This window comes from Hyperolius riggenbachi, chromosome 6, assembly GCF_040937935.1.
Source record: "Hyperolius riggenbachi isolate aHypRig1 chromosome 6, aHypRig1.pri, whole genome shotgun sequence".
In the NCBI taxonomy this organism is placed as follows: domain Eukaryota; kingdom Metazoa; phylum Chordata; class Amphibia; order Anura; family Hyperoliidae; genus Hyperolius; species Hyperolius riggenbachi.
The window spans coordinates 157,685,545-157,700,375 of NC_090651.1; positions in this window are offsets into that span (position 1 = coordinate 157,685,545).

Sequence of the window (14,831 nt, forward strand, 5' to 3'; positions counted from 1 at the left end):
GTCTCATGCAGGTAGAAGACATATTGTTAGACTTGGATTCCAAAGATGGGGTCCCTACATCTCTGCAAACCAGAGTTACAGGGGTCCAAAATTGGTAAAATCCCCCATAGGATTTCATTGGCTCCCTATTTCACTTTCCAAACTCTCACATCTTTTCTAAGGGCAATGGCTCAGCAGTACCAAATTTTCTAGCATTGTAGGGACCCTTAGGGGGAACATGACTGGTGAGTTTCGGGCCCCTAGGCCGAAGAGGTCATAGCCTAGGGTCACAAAAACCTGTTTATTTGGGCTATTTCAATGGTAGTGATGGTGACGTACATAAATCGCAGCAATGGCCGTTAGCAAAGTCTGAATCTCACGAAATGTCTCATGCAGGTAGAAGACATATTGTTAGACTTGGATTCCAAAGATGGGGTCCCTACATCTCTGCAAACCAGAGTTACAGGGGTCCAAAATTGGTAAAATCCCCCATAGGATTTCATTGGCTCCCTATTTCACTTTCCAAAATCTCACATCTTTTCTAAGGGCAATGGCTCAGCAGTACCAAATTTTCTAGCATTGTAGGGACCCTTAGGGGGAACATGACTGGTGAGTTTCGGGCCCCTAGGCCGAAGAGGTCATAGCCTAGGGTCACAAAAACCTGTTTATTGGGGCTATTTCAATGGTAGTGATGGTGACGTACATAAATCGCAGCAATGGCCGTTAGCAAAGTCTGAATCTCACGAAATGTCTCATGCAGGTAGAAGACATATTGTTAGACTTGGATTCCAAAGATGGGGTCCCTACATCTCTGCAAACCAGAGTTACAGGGGTCCAAAATTGGTAAAATCCCCCATAGGATTTCATTGCCTCCCTATTTCACTTTCCAAAATCTCACATCTTTTCAAAGGGCAATGGCTCAGCAGTACCAAATTTTCTAGCATTGTAGGGACCCTTAGGGGGAACATGACTGGTGAGTTTCGGGCCCCTAGGCCGAAGAGGTCATAGCCTAGGGTCACAAAAACCTGTTTATTTGGGCTATTTCAATGGTAGTGATGGTGGCGTACATAAATCGCAGCCATGGCCGTTAGCAACGTCTGAATCTCACGAAATGTCTCGTGCAGGTAGAAGACATATTGTTAGACTTAGATTCCAAAGATGGGGTCCCTACATCTCTGCAAACCAGAGTTACAGGGGTCCAAAATTGGTAAAATCCCCCATAGGCTTTCATTGGGCCTCCTATTTACCGTTCCAAAATCTCACACCATTTCAAAGGGCAATGGCTCAGCAGTGGCAAAACTCACCAGTCATGATCCCCCTAAGGGTCCCTACAATGCTAGAAAATTTGGTACTGCTGAGCCATTGCCCTTTGAAAAGATGTGAGATTTTGGAACGTGAAATAGGGAGCCAATGAAATCCTATGGGGGATTTTACCAATTTTGGACCCCTGTAACTCTGGTTTGCAGAGATGTAGGGACCCCATCTTTGGAATCCAAGTCTAACAACATGTCTTCTACCTGCATGAGACATTTCGTGAGATTCAGACTTTGCTAACGGCCATTGCTGCGATTTATGTACGTCACCATCACTACCATTGAAATAGCCCCAATAAACAGGTTTTTGTGACCCTAGGCTATGACCTCTTCGGCCTAGGGGCCCGAAACTCACCAGTCATGTTCCCCCTAAGGGTCCCTACAATGCTAGAAAATTTGGTACTGCTGAGCCATTGCCCTTTGAAAAGATGTGAGATTTTGGAAAGTGAAATAGGGAGCCAATGAAATCCTATGGGGGATTTTACCAATTTTGGACCCCTGTAACTCTGGTTTGCAGAGATGTAGGGACCCCATCGTTGGAATCCAAGTCTAACAATATGTCTTCTACCTGCATGAGACATTTCGTGAGATTCAGACTTTGCTAACGGCCATTGCTGCGATTTATGTACGTCACCATCACTACCATTGAAATAGCCCCAATAAACAGGTTTTTGTGACCCTAGGCTATGACCTCTTCGGCCTAGGGGCCCGAAACTCACCAGTCATGTTCCCCCTAAGGGTCCCTACAATGCTAGAAAATTTGGTACTGCTGAGCCATTGCCCTTTGAAAAGATGTGAGATTTTGGAAAGTGAAATAGGGAGCCAATGAAATCCTATGGGGGATTTTACCAATTTTGGACCCCTGTAACTCTGGTTTGCAGAGATGTAGGGACCCCATCTTTGGAATCCAAGTCTAACAATATGTCTTCTACCTGCATGAGACATTTCGTGAGATTCAGACTTTGCTAACGGCCATTGCTGCGATTTATGTACGTCACCATCACTACCATTGAAATAGCCCCAATAAACAGGTTTTTGTGACCCTAGGCTATGACCTCTTCGGCCTAGGGGCCCCAAACTCACCAGTCATGTTCCCCCTAAGGGTCCCTACAATGCTAGAAAATTTGGTACTGCTGAGCCATTGCCCTTTGAAAAGATGTGAGATTTTGGAAAGTGAAATAGGGAGCCAATGAAATCCTATGGGGGATTTTACCAATTTTGGACCCCTGTAACTCTGGTTTGCAGAGATGTAGGGACCCCATCTTTGGAATCCAAGTCTAACAATATGTCTTCTACCTGCATGAGACATTTCGTGAGATTCAGACTTTGCTAACGGCCATTGCTGCGATTTATGTACGTCACCATCACTACCATTGAAATAGCCCCAATAAACAGGTTTTTGTGACCCTAGGCTATGACCTCTTCGGCCTAGGGGCCCGAAACTCACCAGTCATGTTCCCCCTAAGGGTCCCTACAATGCTAGAAAATTTGCCACTGCTGAGTAATTGCCCTTTGAAAAGATGTGAGATTTTGGAACTGTAAATAGGAGGCCCAATGAAAGCCTATGGGGGATTTTACCAAATTTGGAGCCCTGTAACTCTGGTTTGCAGAGATGTAGGGAACCCATCTTTGGAGCCCAAGTCTAACAATATGTCTTCTACCTGCATGAGACATTTCGTGAGATTCAGACGTTGCTAACGGCCATTGCTGCGATTTATGTACGTCAGACTCGCCACCATTGAAATTGCCCAATAAACAGGTTTTGTGACCCTAGGCTATGACCTCTTCGGCCTAGGACTGCATTGAACGCGACCCACGCATTGTGCGCATTCTGGACAACACCAATTACTGGGTTTATACCCTTCTGGATCCACGGTACAAACACAATGTTCCAAAACTGCTTGAAGAAAGAGCCAGACAGGTCAAAATGGAAGAATACCAGCAGGCCCTTGTGGAGACTTTAGAGAGGAGATTGACATCCTCCCCCTCCTCTAGCCAGTTGTACGCCGACAGACTGACTTCCGCAAACCCAGGACGACCAGGAGGGCAGCAAACAACACAAGCCGCAGCTAGTGCCCAAAAGGGAATGGTATCGGCAGTGTCCTTGGAGTGGGAAAATTTTCTGACACCCATGCAGCAGCACACAGAACAGCAAGCGTGCAGATCCACCTCCAACACCGATCGCCTGGAGAAGATGGTCAAGGACTACATGTCAGATGGCGTAGCTGTGTTGAACAATCCATCTGCACCCTTCAACTATTGGGTATCGAAGCTAGACACCTGGCACAAACTGGCAATGTACGCAATAGAGGTGCTGGCTTGCCCGGCAGCCAGCGTTATGTCGGAACGCTGTTTCAGTGCTGCCGGAGGCATCGTCATAGATCGGCGGCGTATCCGCCTCTCCACAGAAAATGCAGACCGTCTGACTCAAATTAAAATGAATCAATCCTGGATTGGAAACGACTACGCAACACTCCCGGACCCCAACCAAGTAACATGAACAATGAACATCTGTGATGGGTTAGCGTTTCCGGTCCCTGTTTATTGAACCTCTCATCTGTATTACATTTATGACTGCATGGCGACAAAATGCAAATTGCTATCCGCACGCTTCTTGTCCTCATGCAAGGCCTGGGTTGTTGTGTCTCAAAGCGTGGCCTTCTCCTCCTGCGCCACCCTCCTCTTGTTCCATCACGTGTGCTGCTGCTGGGTTAGCGTTACCGGTCCCTTTTCCTGGAACCTCTTATATGTATTACATTTATGACTGCATGCCGACAAAAAGCATGTTACCTGTGCAAAGAAAACAGACATTTCCCGCATTTAAAAGACAGTTTTCCCTTTGAAACTTTAAAATCGATTTTCTCAAAAACTATAAGCTCTTTTTGCTAATTTTTTTTTTCCTCTTGTACCCACTCCCAAGGTGCACATACCCTGTAAATTTGGGGTATGTAGCATGTAAGGAGGCTTTACAAAGCACGAAAGTTCGGGTCCCCATTGACTTCCATTATGTTCGGAGTTCGGCCATGTTCGGCCCGAACCCGAACATCTAGATGTTCGCCCAACACTACACGTGACCCGTTCGGCCAATCACAGCGCTAGCCGAACGTTCGGGTAACGTTCGGCCATGCGCTCTTAGTTCGGCCACATGGCCGAACAGTTTGGCCGAACACCATCAGGTGTTCGGCCGAACCCGAACATCACCCGAACAGGGTGATGTTCTGCAGAACCCGAACAGTGGCGAACACTGTTCGCCCAACACTAATCCTGAGGTCTGAGTGACACTGCAAGGTAAGGGGGGAGCGGCGGCGGCTAGAGGGGGGGCCTCCCTGTCACTCACTCACTACCTAAAGGGGCTCCCTGTCACTCACTCACTACCCAAAGGGGCTCCCTGTCACTCACTCACTACCTAAAGGGGCTCCCTGTCACTCACTCACTACCTAAAGGGGATCCCTGTCACTCACTCACTACCTAAAGGGGCTCCCTGTCACTCACTCACTACCTAAAGGGGCTCCCTGTCACTCACTGCCTAAAGGGGCTCCCTGCCACTCACTGCCTAAAGGGCTCCCTGTCACTTACTGCCTAAAGGGCTCCCTGTCACTTACTGCCTAAAGGGGGTCCAGGCTGGCTACATATACTGGGGACACTGGCTGTTAGTCATTATGTGCATTTACTGGTGAAAAACTGTCTCTTATGTGCATTGACTGGTGAACAGCTGTCTCTTATTATGTGCATTTCCTGGTGAAAAGCGGTTTCTTATTATGTGCATTTACTGGTGAAAAGTGGTCTCTTATTATGTGCATTTACTGGGGAAAAGCTGTCTCTTATTATGTGCATTTACTGGGGAAAGGCTGTCTGTCATAATATGCATTTACTGGTGAAACGCTGTCTCTTATGTGCATTTAGTGAGGAAATTTTGTCAGTAAAAATCTTTTGTCAGTAAATTTTAGGTATTTGTCAGTAAAAAAATAACGTGAAAGGTTGGCAACACTGGCAGGCTGTGCGGCGCAACGGGAAAGATACATGCAGCCCACCTCACGCTTGGGCTTGGCGGGGGAAGGAGCCAACGACAGCGAGCGAGAGTAGGGTGGCCGCAGGCAGCCATAAATACGTAGTGTGTGACTGTGTTGCACTCGCAGTGCCTCTCAATCTGAGTCAGTCCAGAGACTAGCAGACTCGCAGGCAGCCAAAGCCAGAGCCAGGAGCAAGCTCGTGGAAGAGGGGTAGGAATGGGGTATCACATGCATGCGTTAAGAGGTGGAAGGTGTGGGTGTGATTAGGCAGGACATGGGTGTGATTATGTGGTTGGGACCACTCCCATAGGCGTCAGAGAAAATCTTGCACCCAGGTGCCAGGCACCCCAGGCTCACCCCTGATTGCCTGGGTATGTTTGTTGTGTTGGTCCTATAATCTGTCCAGGGAATGTATGCTTTATAATGTAGCATTTCATTGCAGTGTTTTTGGTATTCTGGAGTGGTTAAGCACTTGTATTATTATCCTATTTAAGTGTGAAGTTGAATTAGGCATGTTTGTATAATACAAATTGGTATTACCAGTCAGCTTTGTGACCCAGTGCTAAGGTGTGTGCATGCGTGTGTGTCAGTCAGCAGCAGTGTGTGTGTATATATATGTGCGTGTTGGCAGAAAAGTTTTTAAACGTAAGTGTGAGCTGGGCCTTATGCTGGGAATACACGGGTTGATTCTGAGGCTCGATTCTGGGGCTCGATTCTGTGCCCAATCGTTTTTGCCACTCAAATCTGTAGGCGATTCTCTTATTTTCCGCTTGTTTTTCTTATCTTTTTCCATTGTCCCCAATGCAGAATCGAGCGGAAAAATGACCGGGCGTGTCGGAAATTATCTATCGAGCCATCTTATCAGCTCAGAATCGAGCCGTGTATTCCCAACACTAGGTTCGGGCTGATCTCTGCTACTTTCAATGTGTACAGTATAAGCTGTTATTCTGTTCCTGTACTGCTAGTAAACTAGCGGCAGTGTGTGCTGATCCCTGCTACCCCCAGCGTGTACAGTTTAAGCTGTTGTTCTGTTCCTGTACTTCTAGTAAACTAGCGGCAGTGTGTGCTGATCTCTGCTACCTCCAGCGTGTACAGTATAAGCTGTTACTCTGTGCATGTACTGATAGTAAACTAGCTGCAGTGTGTACTGATCTCTTCTACCTCCAGTATGTACAATATGAGCTGTTACTCTGTGCCTGTACTGATGGTAAACTAACTGCAGCATGTGGTGATCTCTGCTACCTCCAGTATGTACAGTATAAGCTGTTACTCTGTGCCTGTACTGATAGTAAACTAGCTGCAGCGTGTGCTGATCCCTGCTACCTCCAGTATGTACAGTATAAGCTGTTACTCTCTGCCTGTACTGATAGTAAACTAGCTGCAGCCTGTGCTGATCCCTGCTACCTCCAGTATGTACAGTATAAGCTGTTACTCTGTGCCTGTACTGATAGTAAACTAGCTGCAGCGTGTGCTGATCCCTGCTACCTCCAGTATGTACAGTATAAGCTGTTACTCTCTGCCTGTACTGATAGTAAACTAGCTGCAGCCTGTGCTGATCCCTGCTACCTCCAGTATGTACAGTATAAGCTATTACTCTGTGCCTGTACTGAAAGTAAACTAGCTGCAATGTGCTGATCTCTGCTGCCTCCAGCATGTACAGTATAAGCTGTCACTCTGTGCCTGTACTGATAGTAAACTAGCTGCAGTGTGTACTGATCTCTTCTACCTCCAGTATGTACAGTATAAGCTGTTACTCTGTGCCTGTACTGATGGTAAACTAACTGCAGCGTGTGGTGATCTCTGCTGCCTCCAGCATGTACAGTATAAGCTTTTACTCTGTGCCTGTACTGATAGTAAACTAGCTGCAGTGTTTGCTGATCTGTTACCTCCTGTATGTACAGTAAAAGGTGTTGCTCTGTGCCTGTACTGACAGTAAGCTAGCTGCAGTATGTGCTGATCCCTGCTACCTCCAGTATGTACAGTATAAGGTGTTGCTTTGTGCCTGTACTGATTGAAAACTAGCTGCAGTGTGTGCTGATCTGTTACCTTCAGTATGTACAGTATCAGGTGTTGCTCTGTGCCTGTACTGATTGTAAACCAGCTGTATTGTATGTACAGTATTAGCTGTAAAGCCTGGTACACACATACAATTTTGAATAGCCAATTTTACTACTTCTAGGTATTATGAGAGCCCAGCTCTGTTCACAGTATTCAAAGTCTCTTGGCCCTCGTACTACATGCAGTGGTAAAATTGGTCAGTGATTGACTAATCAAAATTGAATGTGTGTATGCATCTTTATGCTATGCCTATACTGATAGTAATCTATCTAATTAAAGGCATCTTGCTACTAATTGCCCTATTTCCTCTGGGTGCTGCGTATGTCTGCAAATTGAACGTGGCACCCATGCTGCTGCAAAGCTGAATTGATATAGCCATGCCATGCACAGCTATAGGGATTCAAATATGTGTGTGCATCGGGTGTTGTGGGGGGGGGGGGGATATGCGGTTGTTGCTGGGGGGGCACATCCAGATTCCGCATCGGGGCCCAGAGGTTTGTAGCTACGCCACTGCATATACAAATAAGAAGTACATTTTTTCCAGAGTAAAATGAGCCATACATGACTTTTCTCCTGTGTTTCTGTCACTTACAGTAGGTAATAGAAATCTGACAGAAGCGACAGGTTTTGACCTAGTCCATCTCTTCATAGGGGATTCTCAGTGATTTATTTATTTTCAAAAGCACTTAGTGAATGGCAGTTGCTCTGTCCAACTGCCTAAAAACTGTGTGGCGACTATGGAAGCTGGCCAGCATCATTGTTTAAATCCTTTTTAGAGAATATCTTCATGTAATGAATAGCGGAGATGCTGCCGCGGCAGGGCGGCTGTCTCTGCGTTCAAGCTTTACTAAACAAAAATGTACCCTATTGGAAAGGTCGAATAAAATTTAACTTTTAATAAGATTGCATTAAAACATTTGTCATATTTTCTTATTTGCTAGTTAATAAGTAAATTGTGAACCCAGCGGACTGGAGGAAGCAAAAGTTTGGGTCACATGACCATCCTCCTAGTTCACGCTAATAAACTATGAACCCTACACCCAAACTCGACATGTTTCATTTCCTAAATTGGAAACTTCGTCAGGAGTGCTAATAATCAAGTGATAGAGTGCTAAAGTGCTATACACAACATTTACAATATACAATTCACATATTTACAAATAATTTAGCAAAGTAGCAGAGTAACGGCCACCTAACCCGGCAGCCTGCTGGAGAATGAACATCCCCATTCTCCTTTTATAGTGGGGTGGAAATCCCTAAGGATGCTGGGTAGGCTGGGGGGAAGTCCCGACCACCAACCTAAACAGGTTTCAACACGTATATTAAAGAACAAATTACTTTTAGGGGTCTTCGCAATTTAGTCACCCCGCACAAACACACTGATGACAAAGACTTTATGACTGGGTGGAATGCCCTTAAGACCAAACAGACTCTAGAATTGATGACTTTCCTGAGGGATTATGAAGTTAAGTGTCTAGAAAAAATAAATGTTAAACTAGCAACGGAACATAAAAAAGTCATTAATTACAAAGAACATCCTGATTATAGAAAACTGGAAGAGAAACTCCAAAAAAAAGTTGAGAGTCATAAGGAGAGCATAAAAACAAGGAAACATAAAAAGTTTGTGCGTGATTGGCGCGATTTTAAAAGTGGGAAGATATATAGTTGGAAAAAGACACCCAATAAAGATCCGATTGTACGGGACCCAGAACTATCTAGTGATGAAAATACCACCGACACTGAATCAGAACCTGAATTAAATAAAAATACAAAACCTGGGGAGAAACCAGGGAAACCAAGAAAATCACGGGGCAGGGGGCAACCAAGAGGGCCAGATCCCACCTCCCCGAACAATCCAAGGCAGCTAAGGAACAGGGACAGATGGGGTTACAAGGCAAATCATTGGAGGAGAAAGGAGGAGGAGTGGTAGATTACAGAGTTGATCCTACCGGTGACATGCGTATTATTAATCTGACGAATTATGTTTTGAATGACGATGAGATCTCAGTCCTCTCCAAGGGCTTAACGTTTGTACCCACACCTGATTTCGATCTTTTTGAGGCAGTAAAAGATGTCAATTTATTTGCGAGAAAACTAGCTGTTTATAAATATATGCACTCTCCCACTATGCAAGCTAAAAGGGATGAAGCAAGGGATAGTAACGCACTTGCCATTTTAAATGATCTCTTGGAGGAAAATCGAACAGGGGAAACACAATTAGGGGCACCACTAAGTAACTTAACAAGTAAGAGTAAATTTTGCCCCAGTATTGGTGGCTACCCCACAATACAAATTTTTGTTGACACTGTAACAAGAGATCTTGAGGAATTGGTAAAAATGAAACATCATACTACCCGTAATCTTAGCAAAAATGAACAGCTAGCTCTGGATAGCCTGATGACTAATGAGGACCTTATTATTAAAAAATCGGATAAGGGTGGAAATGTGGTATTGATGACACGAGTAGCATACATTGAGATGTGCCAAAACATATTGAGGGATGAAAACCAATATAGAAGGTTGGAGGGAAATCCTACACGGGTCTTCTATGGGGCACTTGAAGGACTACTCAAGGTGGCCCTAGGTAAGAATATTTTGGATAAAAAAGATTATGACTGTATTCTAACGAAATCACCAACCGTTGCCACTTTCTATGCGCTCCCGAAAGTTCATAAACACCTACACACACCACCAGGTCGACCCATTGTATCAGGGAACAATTGCCTCACTGAACAAATTAGCAGATATGTGGACTCTTTTTTGAGACCTTTTGTGGAAAGTCTCCCATCTTACCTCAGGGACACCATGGATCTTCTAAATAAAATAAATGATGTGAACATTGCAGAGAACACTTTGTTGGCTAGCTTAGATGTGGAATCCCTGTACAATAATATAGATCATGGCTTGGGTTTGAACGCCACCAATTTTTTTCTTAGATCCAGAAGTGTCCATCTTAAAGAACATTCATCGTTTATTCTGGAGCTATTGGAGTTTATTTTAACTCACAATTATTTTTTATTTCAGAATAAGTACTACCTACAGAAGAGGGGATGCACAATGGGGACGGCGTGTGCCCCCTCTTATGCAAACTTGTTCCTGGGGTGGTGGGAGGATCAGATGGTTTTTGGTGAGGACTTGCTTTTCTATACCTCTCATGTCCTTTTCTGGGGCCGTTTCATAGATGATATCTTCATTCTGTGGGACGGCCCCAGATCCCTCTTTGTGGATTTTGTGGCACTCCTGAACTCAAATGATATTGGGATGTTCTTTACTCATGAAATACATGATGAAAAAATTAACTTCTTGGATGTTCAGATCTCGAAGAATGATGGGGGTGGTCTTGACACAAAAATTTTCCGTAAACCTACAGCTACGAATTCACTTCTAACGTGGAACAGTTTCCATCCAGAACCCCTGAAGAGGGGTATCCCGAAAGGTCAATTCCTAAGAGCTCGTAGAAATTGTACTAAGGTGACTGATTTTACTGATGAATGTAAAACCTTAGAAAGACGTTTTTTGGATCGTGGCTACCCGAAGGAGGTGATAGTCGGGGCTTATGAAAGAGCACGGACAGTGGAGAGAAAAGACCTTCTGACCCCGAAAAATAGGGAGACTAATCGGGAGAGCAGTTGGCTGATGGTGTAATGGTTAAGGGTTCTGCCTCTGACACGGGAGACCAGGGTTCGAATCTCGGCTCTGCCTGTTCAGTAAGCCAGCACTAATTCAGTAGGAGACCTTTGGCAAGTCTCCCTTACACTGCTACTGCCAATAGAGCGCACCCTAGTGGCTGCTGCTCTGCTCTGGCGCTTTGAGTCCGCAAGGAGAAAAGCGCAATATAAATGTTATTTGTCTTGTCTTGTCTTGAGAGTGGCCAAGCTAGATTGATAAGTACTTACAATAGTCAGTCCCACAATGTGAAGCGAATTCTGGGGAGACATTGGTCCATTTTGAAGCTAGATCCACAGCTAAAAGAATACCTCCCACAATCTCCCCTAATAACATACAGGAGGGGGAAAAACCTGGGGGACAACCTAATGCACTCCTTTTTGCCAGCTAATACTGGCCAGGGTGGATTGAAGCAGCAGAAAAAGACCTGGCTGAGTGGCCCCCTTAATGGGATGTTTAATTGTGGGAGATGTAAGGCATGTGTGAATGTACTCAAGTGCAAGAGCTTTAAATCCCCCAAAGATGGACGAAAATATGACCTACTGGATTTTTTCAACTGTACTACAGAGGGCGTCGTATACGCAATACAATGTCCATGCTCCCTTTTATATATAGGTGAAACGTCAAGGCCTGTAAAAGAAAGAATTCTAGAACACCTGGGTGACATCGCCCATAAACGGAATACCTCTGTCTCCAGACATTGGCAAGAAAAACATGAAAGTGATCCATCTTGCCTACATTTTTGGGTTATACAGAGGTGGAAAATGGGTCCTAGGGGTGGAAATTTGGACCAAAAATTAAAACAACAAGAGGCTAGATGGATTTATAGGCTAGGAACCCTCAGTCCAAATGGATTGAATGAGGGCTTCACCTTTGCCTCTTTTATTTAGGGGTTTTGGCCCCTATGTATCTCCTTACCCTGAGTGGGTTTCTTTCATCTCTGTTTTGGGTCATCATTTCCTCTGTATCCCTATTTTCTTTATACCCTCCTATTTCACCTTATGAGATCCTCCCCCTCCCTTCATCCCTGTCTGTAGATTGATAATCCTATTTTGAGGTGATAATGAGGGTTAATCAATATGAGTTCGTGCGTGTATTTCCCGGATATGGGGCTTTATGTATGTTTGTAGCCCCTAAGCACGATCTACTTTTCTTCACCTGACCATTTATTGGTCGCCTCCTGCATGTAAAATACTTCTAGGCGATATACGTAATGCATATTGTAAGTTGTTCCACGACTGCAATAATATGTGATTAGAAGTCCTCTGGGATGTTTGAAGTTGTCATAATAATCACTGGGCGCCTGGTATTAATGTTATTTATGTGTCTCCTTGGTTACCTGAGTCCTGGAGCGCTTCTAACCAATGATCTGGCTCCTTATAATGGATATACCACCCCCCACTGCTTGTGCAACGTGTTTCTATGGCGACCTCCTATACACGTCCCGCATTTCCGCATGAATGCGGAGCTGACGTCTCCCTTGTGAGCGTGGACGTGTCTCTATGGTAACCACCTATACACGTCTTGCATTTCCGCATTGACGCGGAGCAGGCGTCTCCTCTCTGGGGAAGGTGTAACTCTCTGTTTGGTTGCTGGCGGTGTCAGTTATGACGTATGGACCCACCCCCGTCACATCTAACCACCAATCAGAGGCCCAGAAACACGGAGAGATACTTTTCCTCCGTTTCGAAGCGCAGTCTTCTCTTGCAGTTCTCAGCAGGGGAATATGAATATGTGGACGTCAGGGTAAGGTGATCCTCGGCAATACACCGGGATTCTATGCACCTTTTTGGGGACACATTGGCTACTATAGCTGTTGGCCCTTATTGGTCTGTTTTTTGACAGACAACCCTAATGACCAATGACAACACAACTTCCTGATTAGGTTGGTGGTCGGGACTTCCCCCCAGCCTACCCAGCATCCTTAGGGATTTCCACCACACTATAAAAGGAGAATGGGGATGTTCATTCTCCAGCAGGCTGCCGGGTTAGGTGGCCGTTACTCTGCTACTTTGCTAAATTATTTGTAAATATGTGAATTGTATATTGTAAATGTTGTGTATAGCACTTTAGCACTCTATCACTTGATTATTAGCACTCCTGACGAAGTTTCCAATTTAGGAAATGAAACATGTCGAGTTTGGGTGTAGGGTTCATAGTTTATTAGCGTGAACTAGGAGGATGGTCATGTGACCCAAACTTTTGCTTCCTCCAGTCCGCTGGGTTCACAATTTACTTATTAACTAGCAAATAAGAAAATATGACAAATGTTTTAATGCAATCTTATTAAAAGTTAAATTTTATTCGACCTTTCCAATAGGGTACATTTTTGTTTAGTAATCCTTAATCAGGTGTGTTTTTTGTGTTCTGCGTTCAAGCTGGCGGCTTTTTCCACGCAGCAACATGTCTCTGGTTCGCCTGGGCCTTCTAGTGCACACAGATGGAGAGCTACGTGCGCGCGCGCCAGGCGACAAGACCTTTATGCCAACAGGAGGGGAGTCAGCTGATCAGGCCGATCAGCTGATCCCAGCTGGACTCTGGATTGGCTGAGTGGCTGGGGCGGCGCTGCGGAACTTGCTTGGCAGTTTCTGGTTGTCTGCCATTGCGAATACTCACGTGTGAGCACTCTTACAGTGTGTTAGAACCAGTTGGAACTGGGAATTCACACTTAGCCAGATTCCGCTCAGGCGCTACTGTGTTATACTTCAGACTACTTCCTGGGTGTTGAGACCAAGGACCTCACACCTAAGTCTAGGGATTTACTGTGTTATTACTGTGTCATACTTCAGACTAGTTCCCGGGTGTTGAGACCAAGGACCTCACACCCTAGACTAGGGGATTACTGTTACATAGTTACATAGTTATTTTGGTTGAAAAAAGACATACGTCCATCGAGTTCAACCAGAGAACAAAGTAAAACTCCAGCCTGCTCCCTCGCATATCCCTGTTGATCCAGAGGAAGGCGAAAAAACCCTTACAAGGCATGGTCCAATTAGCCACAAAAGGGAAAAATTCCTTCCCGACTCTAGATGGCAATCAGATAAAATCCCTGGATCAACATTATTAGGCATTACCTAGTAATTGTAGCCATGGATGTCTTTCAACGCAAGGAAAGCATCTAAGCACCCTTTGAAAGCAGGTATAGAGTTTGCCATAACGACTTCCTGTGGCAATGCATTACCACTGTGTTATTACTGTTATACTTTAGACTAGTTCCTGGGTGTTGAGACCAAGGACCTCACACCTAAGAGTAGGGGATTACTGTGTTATACTTCAGACTAGTTCCCGGGTGTTGAGACCAAGGACCTCACACCTCAGACTAGGATTGTGCTATATTGATATCTGTTATGATCCCTGGCTTTGCTGACCTCTCTCCTGCTTACTGATTCGGTACCTTGCCTATATGTCTACCCATTGCCAACCTTGCCTGTACCCGGATACCGTATCAGTCTTCTGTCTCTGTACCTAATCTGCTCGTGTGTTGCCGACCTGGCTTGTATGACCCTTCTGGCTGTCACTCATTCCTTGGGTGAACAGCCGCTCTGTACTCCTTGTGACACCAACTCCATAGGTGTCCATTAGCTGTATAGGCTGCCTGCTCCTCAGGAAGTCTCCTTACAGTCCAGTCAGGGGACTTTACCTACTGGAGTCCTCTGGCTGCAGTACAGTCTTAATCCCAGCCCATCAGGGAATCCTTGGCTGCAGTACAGTCTGATTCCTGAGTCATCAGGGAATCCCTGGCTGCAGTACAATCTCCATCTCCCCCTCTTTAGGAGAGTTGTATCTACACCGTCAGAGGCCACCT